Raw genomic sequence first — 10,082 nt, forward strand, 5'->3', positions numbered from 1 at the left:
ATAGTGATAAATGGAACTTTGTTCGCTTATTCACTTTTCTAGGAATTTGGGGCTTTGGGGGAATTCTTTGGGGTATTGGGAGCGAATTTTTTATTTTCATTTCTCGTCCGAGGAAGTGGGATTACACCATCCTGGCATTGTTGTTGAGTTATCAGGATAAATCATGTTGTTCATGCAGTCCTGACCTACCTCTGACTATCGCTATAGCAAGCACATTCTCCCCATCTCTAACCACTGATACCATCTTCCCCATCTCTCACCCACTGGTCATAGAGTGCCGAGAGACATGCACAACTCAACTGGGAAGCCACTACGATTGACGAGCTCCAGCACAGAACTGATTGACCAATAAATGATGTAACCAACATCTATCAAGAAGCACAGATCAACTTAGTGCCAGGCCGGGTTGCAGCAGTAGTTGTTACCAGAAGTGGTAATTCAGTGTAGTACATTTTGCGCTCTGTACATCCTAAAATCTAAAAACATTATAATAATGTAGTTTTCCCATTATCCTGTATGCAGGCACTATCTATAACTTTTGCTACCTTCTCTGGTTCTGTTGTTATCATGACCATTGGTGACCACCGTAATTGGCAGTTCATTTCATAATGTAAGTGCGTGTTCAGACTCGAGAATCACTCTTGCTTTCGCTGACATTAGCAACCATCTGCCATTATCTTAAGTGTTAGTAGAATATTGTCATCCAACAAACTTGTTGCCAACCATGTTGAGCTACATGGTCACGTGATAATAAGAAATGATCCGGATAGGAATAAGAAGACACTATACAGGTAAAAACACCAAACAGGTAATAGCAATTTGGTTTCATAGTACCCTGCAATAAAAATGTAAGTTAATGATGGCACAACAGTAATGCAATTATAATATTTTTCCCTTTTCCAACTACCAAGCGTCGAAAAAATCCTTGTATTGTATTCGTGGTTGCAGTGACTAACAGTTCACAGTTTCCCAATAGCATGATATTTTATCTCTCGTCATTAATACAGTGTGTAACAGGTATAGTTGTAGATATTTCTATTGGTGACTGAGAGCAGTATACTGAAGAACATTACATCAGCAAAAAAATGGTTCAAATGGCTCTGAGCACTATGAGACTCAACTGCTGTGGTCATAAGTCCCCTAGAACTTAGAACTACTTAAACCTAACTCACCTAAGGACTTCACACATATCCATGCCCGAGGCAGGATTCGAACCTGCGACCGTAGCAGTCGCACGGTTCCGGACTGCGTGCCTAGAACCGCGAGACCACCGCGGCCGGCTACATCAGCATTTACATCAATTACAGGCTAACAAGTATACCTAATACAAATAGGATGTTTTTCGTTTCGGTAGTAACTCCATGTACATGTGACAAAGCAAGCCATTAAGGCTTATTCTCCGTTGAGCAACAGGTCAATTGTCAAAGTGTGGATGCAAACCTGGTAGGGCATACTGACAGGCATAGCCCACTTACTGGTGCAGATACGACCGTGCAGAATACATCAGACCGAATAGTCTGTGATGTGTCTATCGCAAGCCCATTCGGCAAAGACAAAAAACAATCAACATACTGATATGTGTATATATTAAGGTTCCACATATAACCATATCTGCACTTGCACCTATTACTCGTTGTAACCTCCACTAAATGTCACTTACGCATTACGCAATCGCACTATCTCCATTCCTCTTTCCCCTCTCTCACACCACAAGCCGTATATCTACATTTATATTCAAAAATAAGACCACTAAATTCATAATCTGCTGGATGTCCATCTATTTTCAATATAAGAAATACATTTGAAACTGACAGTGAAAGTTACATCATAATTTTTAGCGTGGTTATAGGTACCAAGACTGAAAAATATAGATTCACAGAATGTGTGACCTGATTGTTTCTCGTACTGCATCCCTCCAATGATTTTGAGTGAGCTGCAATGCACTGCAACAGTTTCGTTAGAGAAACTACACAGGCCATAGAATGTTAAGGGAAGGTCACCTAATGTTATCTCTAAAGAAATGTAATAGCAGACAAATACATGTAGACTGTACTGGCATATAATCGTGACAGCTTTTTGATGACCGAGTACTGAGCTTATAATATGCGAGACCCTGCGTTACGGCAGAATGTGTTAAGAGTGCTGCATCTCCCTGATTACACCAGTAGAATTTATTAGCGACGTCAGTTTTTCAAATAAATGTGGTAAGTTATGAATACGTATTACTAGTCGCTCTGTGCTCTGTCTTTCGTGTGATAGACTAACGCATCTGCAGTACAGATCAGGCTGTACTTAAGTGCTGATAAATGAGCCACTGGCTGGATAACGGGCAACTGAGAGTGCCCATATAGTATAAAGGCACGCTTCATAAGGACTAAATCCAGTTGTAAATAAAGTAGCTGTAAGTCGTATCTCATACGTATTTTATCTAATTTATAATCCTGAAACACTTTGAACGTCAAAGCAAGCTGATGAAACAAAAAAAATTTTAATGTGAGTAAACTGAATGTAGACGATTGAAATTTATACAATATGTGAAACTGTATACAGTAAAATTAATTTGTAAGACGTCCATGACTAAGGAATTTATTGCTGGTGCATTCGAGGAGATGTAACTTCGATGGATTGCTCACGCGCTTCCTGCGATATGTAAGCTACAATAGAATCGCAGACCAGAGAGCAGTTTCGGCAGTAGTTAGTAGGAATAGCAGCTCGCAGACGGGCGGTTGGGTCAGGTCGCTCTTAGACAGCAGTTGTGGAGCTGTATAGCTCACAGGCAGCAATCGTGTCCAGTATGGAACTACCAAGGCCGGTCGTGGAGAACGATAGAGGTGCCTGAGCGATGTAGTTTAAGGTAAAAGCAAGAATTATTATTATTTATTGCCAAGCGCAAATGTAATTTGCAAGAATTCATTTTGTACTTTTGTTACATCCAAGTCACATGTACATATTTTTCGATAATTTTTCAATAATAATCTTTCTTATAAAGATAACTTTTAACAGTCATTCATCTGAATTTAAAGTTTTAACTAATTTCTCGTGTCTGTAGTCACGCCTGTTGTTGTTGATGTTGTTGTGGTCTTCAGTCCTGAGACTGGTTTGATGCAGCTCCCCATGCCACTCTATCCTGTGCAAGCCTCTTCATCTCCCAGTACCTACTGCCACCTACATCCTTCTGAATCTGCTTAGTGTATAGATCTCTTGGTCTCCCTCTACGACTTTTACCCTACACGCTGCCCTCCAATACTAAATTGGTGATCCCTTGATGCCTCAGAACATGTCCTACCAACCGATCCCTTCTTCTTGTCAACTTGTGCCACAAACTTCTCTTCTCCCCAATCCTATTCAATACCTCCTCCTTAGTTATGTCATCTACCCATCTAATCTTCGGCATTCTTCTGTAGCACCACATTTAGAAAGCTTCTATTCTCTTCTTGTCTGCACTATTTATCGTCCTTGTTTCACTTCCATACATGGCTACACTCCATACAAATACTTTCAGAAACGACTTCCTGACCCTTAAATCTATTCTCGATGTTAACAAATTTCTCTTCTTCAGAAACGCTTTCCTCGCCATTGCCAGTCTACATTTTATATCCTCTTTACATCGACCATCATCAGTAATTTTGCTTCCCAAATAGCAAAACTCCTGTACTACTTTAAGTGTCTCATTTCCTAATCTAATTCCCTCAGCATTACCGGACATAATTCGACTACATTCCATTATCCTCGTTTTGCTTTTGTTGATGTTCATCTTATACCCTCCTTTCAAGACAATGTACATTCCGTTCAACTGCTCTTCCAAGTCCTTTGCTGTCTCTGAGAGAATTACAATTTCATCGGCGAACCTTAAAGTTTTTATTTAATCTCCATGGATTTTAATACCTACTCCTAATTTTTCTTTTGTTTCCTTTACTGCTTGCTAAATATACAGATTGAATAACATCGGCGACAGGCTACAACCCTGTTTCACTCCCTTCCCAACCACTGCTTCCCTTTCATGTCCCTCGACTCTTATAACTGCCATCTGGTTTCTGTACAAATTGTAAATAGCCTTTCGCACCCTGTATTCTACCCCTGCCACCTTTAGAATTTGAAAGAGAGTATTCCAATCTACATTGTCAAAAGCTTTCTCTAAGTCTACAAATTCTAGAAACGTAGGTTTGCCTGTCCTTAAATTTTTCTTCTAAGATAAGTCGTAAGATCAGTATTGCCTCACGTGTTCCAGTATTTCTACGGAATCCAAACTGATCTTCCCCGAGGTCGGCTTCTACTAGTTTTTCCATTCGTCTGTAAAGAATTCGTGTTAATATTTTGGAGCCTTGGATTATTAGACTGATAGTTCGGTAATTTTCACATCTGTCAACACTTGCTTTCTTTGGGATTGGAATTATTATGTTCTTCTTGAAGTCTGAGGGTATTTCGCCTGTCTCATACATTTTGCTCACCAGATGTTAGAGTTCTGTCAGGACTTGCTCTCCCAAGGCCGTCAGTAGTTCCAATGGAATTTTGTCTACTCTGGGGGCCTTGTTTCGACTCAGGTCTTTCAATGCTCTGTCAAACTCTTCACGCAGTATCGGATCTCCCATCTCATCCTCATCTACATCCTCCTCCATTTCCATAATATTGTCCTCATCTACATTGCCCTTGTATAAACACTCTATATACTCCTTCCACTTTTCTCCTTTCCCTTCTGTGCTTATAACTAGGTTTCCATCTGATCTCTTGGTGTTCATACAAGTGGTTCTCTTATCTCCAAAGGTCTCTTTAATTTTCCTGTAGGCAGTATCTATCTTACCCCTAGTGAGATAAGCCCCTACATCCTTACATTTGACCTCTAGCCATCCCTGCTTAGCCATTTTGCACTTCCTGTCCATCTCATTTTTGAGATGTTTGTATTCATTTTTGCCTGCTTCATTTATTTGCATTTTATTATTTACTCCTTTCATCAATTAAATTTAATATTTCTTCTGTTACCCAAGGATTTGTACTGGCCTTCGTCTTTTTACCTACTTGATCCTCCACTCCCTTTACTACTTCATCCCTCAATGCTCCCCGTTCTTCTTCTACTGTATTTATTTCCCCCATTCCTGTCAATTGTTCCCTTATGCTGTGACTGAAATTCTGTACAACCCCTTGTTCTTTCAGTTTATCCAGGACCATATCCTTAAATTCCCACCTTTTCGGAGTTTCTTCAGTTTTAATCTACAGGTCATAACCAATAGATTGTGGTCAGAGTTCACACCTGCCCCTGGAAGTGTCTTACAATTTAAAACCTGGTTGCTAAATCTCTGTCTTACCATTATACAATCTATCTGAAACCTTTTAGTATCTCCAGGGTTCTACCATGTATACAACCTTCTTTCAAGATTCTTAAACCAAGTGTTAGCTATGATTAAGTTGTGCTCTGTGCAAAATTGTACCAGGCGGCTTCCTCTTTCATTTCTCTCCCCCAATCCATATTTACCTACTACGTTTCCTTCTCTCCCTCATCCTACTACCAAATTCCAGTCACCCAAGACTATAAAATTTTCATCTCCCTTCACAATCTGAATAATTTCTTTTATTTCATCATATATTTCTTCCATTTCTTCGTCATCTGCAGAGCTAGTTGGCATATAAACTTGTACTACTGTAGTAGGTGTGGGCTTCGTATTTATCTTGGCCACAATAATGCGTTCACTATGCTGTTTGTAGTAGCTTACCCACATTCCTATTTTCCTATTCATTAGTTATCCTAGTCCTGCATTAACCCTATTTGATTTTGTGTTTATAACCCTGTAGTCACCAGACCAGAAGTCTTGTTCCTCCTGCCACCGAACTTCACTAACTCCCACTATATCTAACTTTAACCTATCCATTTCCCTTTCTAACCTACCTGCCCGATTGAGTGATCTGACACTCCACGCTGCGATCCGTAGAACTCCTGTTTTCTTTCTCGAGATAACGACATCCTCTTGAGTAGTACCCGCCCGGAGATCCGAAAGAGGGACTATTTTACCTCCGGAATAATTTACCCAAGAGGACGCCATCGTCATTTAATCATACAGTAAAGCTGCATGCCCTCGGGAAAAATTACGGCCCTAGTTTCCCATGGCTTTCAGCCGTTCGCAGTACCAGCACAGCAAGGCAGTTTTGGTTATTGTTACAAGGCCAGGTCAGTCAATCATCCAGACTGTTGGCCTTGCAACTACTGAAAAGGCTGCTGCCCCTCTTCAGGAACCACACGTTTGTCTGGCCTCTCAACAGATACCCCTCCGTTGTGGTCGCACCTACGGTACGGCTATCTGTATCGCTGAGGCACGCAAGCCTCGCCAACAACGGCAAGGTCCATGGTTCATGGGGGGTATCGTAAATAAAATCAGTTGTTTTTCATACATAACAAAATCTAATGGCCAGCATTCCATTGGGCTATGCCAAAAAAGTTTATTGTAGGAGCACATGAATACACTAAGAGTTTTCAGGTCATTCTGAATCACTTTTCAGGGCCATGTCGCAACATTGCTGACGTCTAGATTTGCCGGATTAGATTAACAGTCAGTTAACTATTGAAAGGTCATGTATGGGTCACATTTTCATTGGAGGTTATGTTATGTTAATTGGGGACATAAAATAGACGGAGAGGCTCCATTCTCGCCACAACCGCAGTGGTCCGCAACCCCACGACGACTATCGCAGTCCACTTCACTCCTCCGCCGACCCACACCGAACCCAGCGTTATTGTGCGGTTCGCCACACCCACCACCCCCCTCCCCAGGGAACGTCTCACACCAGGCGAGTGTAACCCCAATGTTTTCGTGGTAGAGTAATGGTGGTGTACGCGTACTTGGGGAACTTATTTGCGCAGCAATCACCGACATAGTGTAGCTGAGGCGGAATAACCCCTTATTCGCCGAGGCAGATAGAAAACCGCCTAAAGTGTATGGCTTGAAGTGCTATACATATATCAGATATAAAAATACGTGTCAAAATGGAACATATACAACACATATTTGGCAATTAGAGGAGAATGTGCCGTAAGTAGACGAAACCCAAGCTTTCAAGTGGTCATGTTCGTGTTATTTTCATACCAATGGCTATGTTCCAAGTGACGAAAATAAAAAGCATGTTATAGAGAAATATCATATATTTGTGATGACTCAGACTGAAAAAATTTTAATAAACTTCCGTTGGAGTTTAAAAATAAAGAGTTTTCTCAGTCAAGTTAATCCGTGAACGAAAGTATCATGTGGGTTATGGTGTCTTCACTGTGGCAAACTGATTGCTTGGCTGAATAAAGCGGCGACCTTACGTATCCAGCGAAGTCATTTTTACAGATGCGCATTGTGTAGGTATCTACCAGCTCTAATACAAGACACACATAGCAACTGCACACTTATCAAACGACGTTACTCGCTTTACAGACGCCTATAATTTATCCAAAACCATTGTACGCCGAAGTGTGTTCAGTTGCTTCCTCGGAATGCAACACTGAAAAGCTACGTATACCTTTTCGCACTTGCGAGGTATTGCAGCAATATGAATCGCTACTAATGTCGTATCACATTTTACCACAGTAATTTACCTGCCACCTACTCCCATAAAGCACTGAGCAAAAATATTTTCCAAGTTAAAGATACTATCCTTTATTTGATGCTAGTAATGCTTGACACAAACCGTAAAGGCATATTTGTTACAAGACTGAAATTTGAGGAACTCTGAGTGTATATGATTATTTTGCAACCTGTTCATTAATTTATATAGAATGAGAGAACTTTATTAGACGCCATCAGCAGCCGTGAACCAGGACCGGAGGTAGCCGACGTTAGCGTAGACGGCTCCATCGCACTCACACTGATGCCTTCCCCATGAGACGATGCCGACCTGAGTGCTGCCACTGACGAGCGGACCGCCGGAGTCTCCGTAGCAGGTACTTTTGCCGGCCTCGCCAGCGCAGATCATGCGGTCTGTTAGGCCAAACCTGGCCACGCAGCTGGCGCGGTCGATGACGGTGATGTCCACCTTCATCATCCTGACCGGAGCTACCCCGTGGAGGCTGTGGGGCCCCAGCCAGTGATGGTGACTGCTGGTCCGCCTGGTGGGTCGTAGCCTTGGGCAGGGAGACCCACGCTCTGTATGAAGCCACCGACGGGGAAAGGAGTGGCTGCCTGCAGGGTAACCAAGAGTTTGTTAATTTATGATTATGTGCGTAGAGGACATCGGGTCACACAATGAGCCCAGTAACAAACCAATATAGACATACAAAGAACTGTTCATTAAACTTTGAAGACACATTAGATGCAAATATGACTGATTATGGAAACTGCAAATAGTCACACATTTCGATCGATCATTTATTTAGTCGTAACTAGTTCAGCGTTGTGACCAACGTCAGATGGGAGTGAGGATTTCTCTTACAAATTTCATAATTTTAGAGTTCCGTTCCTCAATAGGTAAAAATGGAACCACTGCAGGATCGATTTCTCTCTGTCCGATTTAAAAACTCTTTTTCTCACGAACGCGAAAACTTGTAAAGTTCTCAGAATGAGATTTTCACTCTGCAGCGGAGTGTGCGCTGATATGAAACTTCCTGGCAGATTAAAACTGTGTGCCCGACCGAGACTCGAACTCGGGACCTTTGCCCGGGCGTGAGTCGTGCTTCGGTAGCTCAAATGGTAGAGCACCTGCCCGCGAAAGGCAAAGGTCCCGAGTTCGAGTCTCGTTCGGGCACACAGTTTTAATCTGCCAGGAAGCTTGTAAAGTTCTAATTTGTGTTGGACACTGACGTCTGTGGTCCATTGGCGTTGTTAAAACGGAATTTCAAATGAATACAATTAAAACGTGTGTGTGTAATCTTATGGCACTTCACTGCTAAGGTCATCAGTCCCTAACGTTACACACTACTTAATCTAAATTATCCTAAGGTAACACACACACCCATGCTCGAGGAAGGACTTCAAACTCCGCCGGGACCAGCCGTACAATCCATGACTGCATGCAATTAAAAGATATGCCATTTACGTCACATATTTTAACACTCGCTAGATCACTCATAGAAATCATTGGAGTACTTTCCGCTGGCCCACAATCATGAAACTTTGCAAAAAAGAGTTCACAGTACAAACGAAGGAAAATATCTGAAAAATGTAAATTTGTAACTATACTGCACGAAAAAAAAAAAGTCTGCTCAGTACTACTCCGACTCTCTGTCAGTCCGGCTGTTACGTCCCCTTTTTCTTACAGATGGGTGGGTGTATCAAGTAGAATTTTATGTCTTGTCTAAGGCCTGAGGTCTCTTGGCACAGCAACTAAGGGATGCTTATAAGTCCATGTAGTCATAAGCTACGTCCGTCTGTCACATTGTTTGATTCACTCATCAAAAGCTATAGATAATTTCCGATGAAGAATCATGAAATTATACAAGAAACAAGGTTTCAGAGTACAACTAAAGGAAAAATACTAAAACTGTAAATTGGTGTGACGGGGCGGGATTAGTCGAGCGGTATTAAACGCTGCAGTCATGGACTGTGCGGCTGGTCCCGGCGGAGATTCGAGTCCTCCCTCGGGCATGGATGTGTGTGTTGGTCCTTAGAATAATTTAGGTTAAGTAGTGTGTCTGTTTAGGGACTGATGACCTTAGCAGTTAAGTCCCATAAGATGTCACATACATTTGAACATTTTCTTTTAATTTGTAGTTATAATAAGGAGAAAAAAGTGTTTGTCTTTTCCTATCTGTCTCCGTCTGTTCCTCATTCTGATAACGCCACTTTTTATAAGGAAACGGATCAAGTTGCAAATTATGCCTCATACCCAGATCTACGGTCTCTTGGTGAGATAATAGAATTAAGCTTCCAAGTCAGGACAGTGAAAGGCTGGAGCCATTTAGGTCACATATTTTGATACTCGCAAAATCTCTCATCAAAACCTATAGGGTACTTAACCGTTGGCGTAGAATCATGAAATTTGGTGGGAAGCAAGATTTCAAAGGACAAGGGGGAAAAATGGGAGAAGCGTAAATTTTTTAATAATAGCACAAAAAAATAATTCTTTAGTCATTCGTTATTAAACGTCAAATTTGAAATTAAAGTATTCATTAGTTCTGC

Source organism: Schistocerca gregaria, chromosome 5 (genome assembly GCF_023897955.1).
Source record: "Schistocerca gregaria isolate iqSchGreg1 chromosome 5, iqSchGreg1.2, whole genome shotgun sequence".
NCBI lineage: Eukaryota > Metazoa > Arthropoda > Insecta > Orthoptera > Acrididae > Schistocerca > Schistocerca gregaria.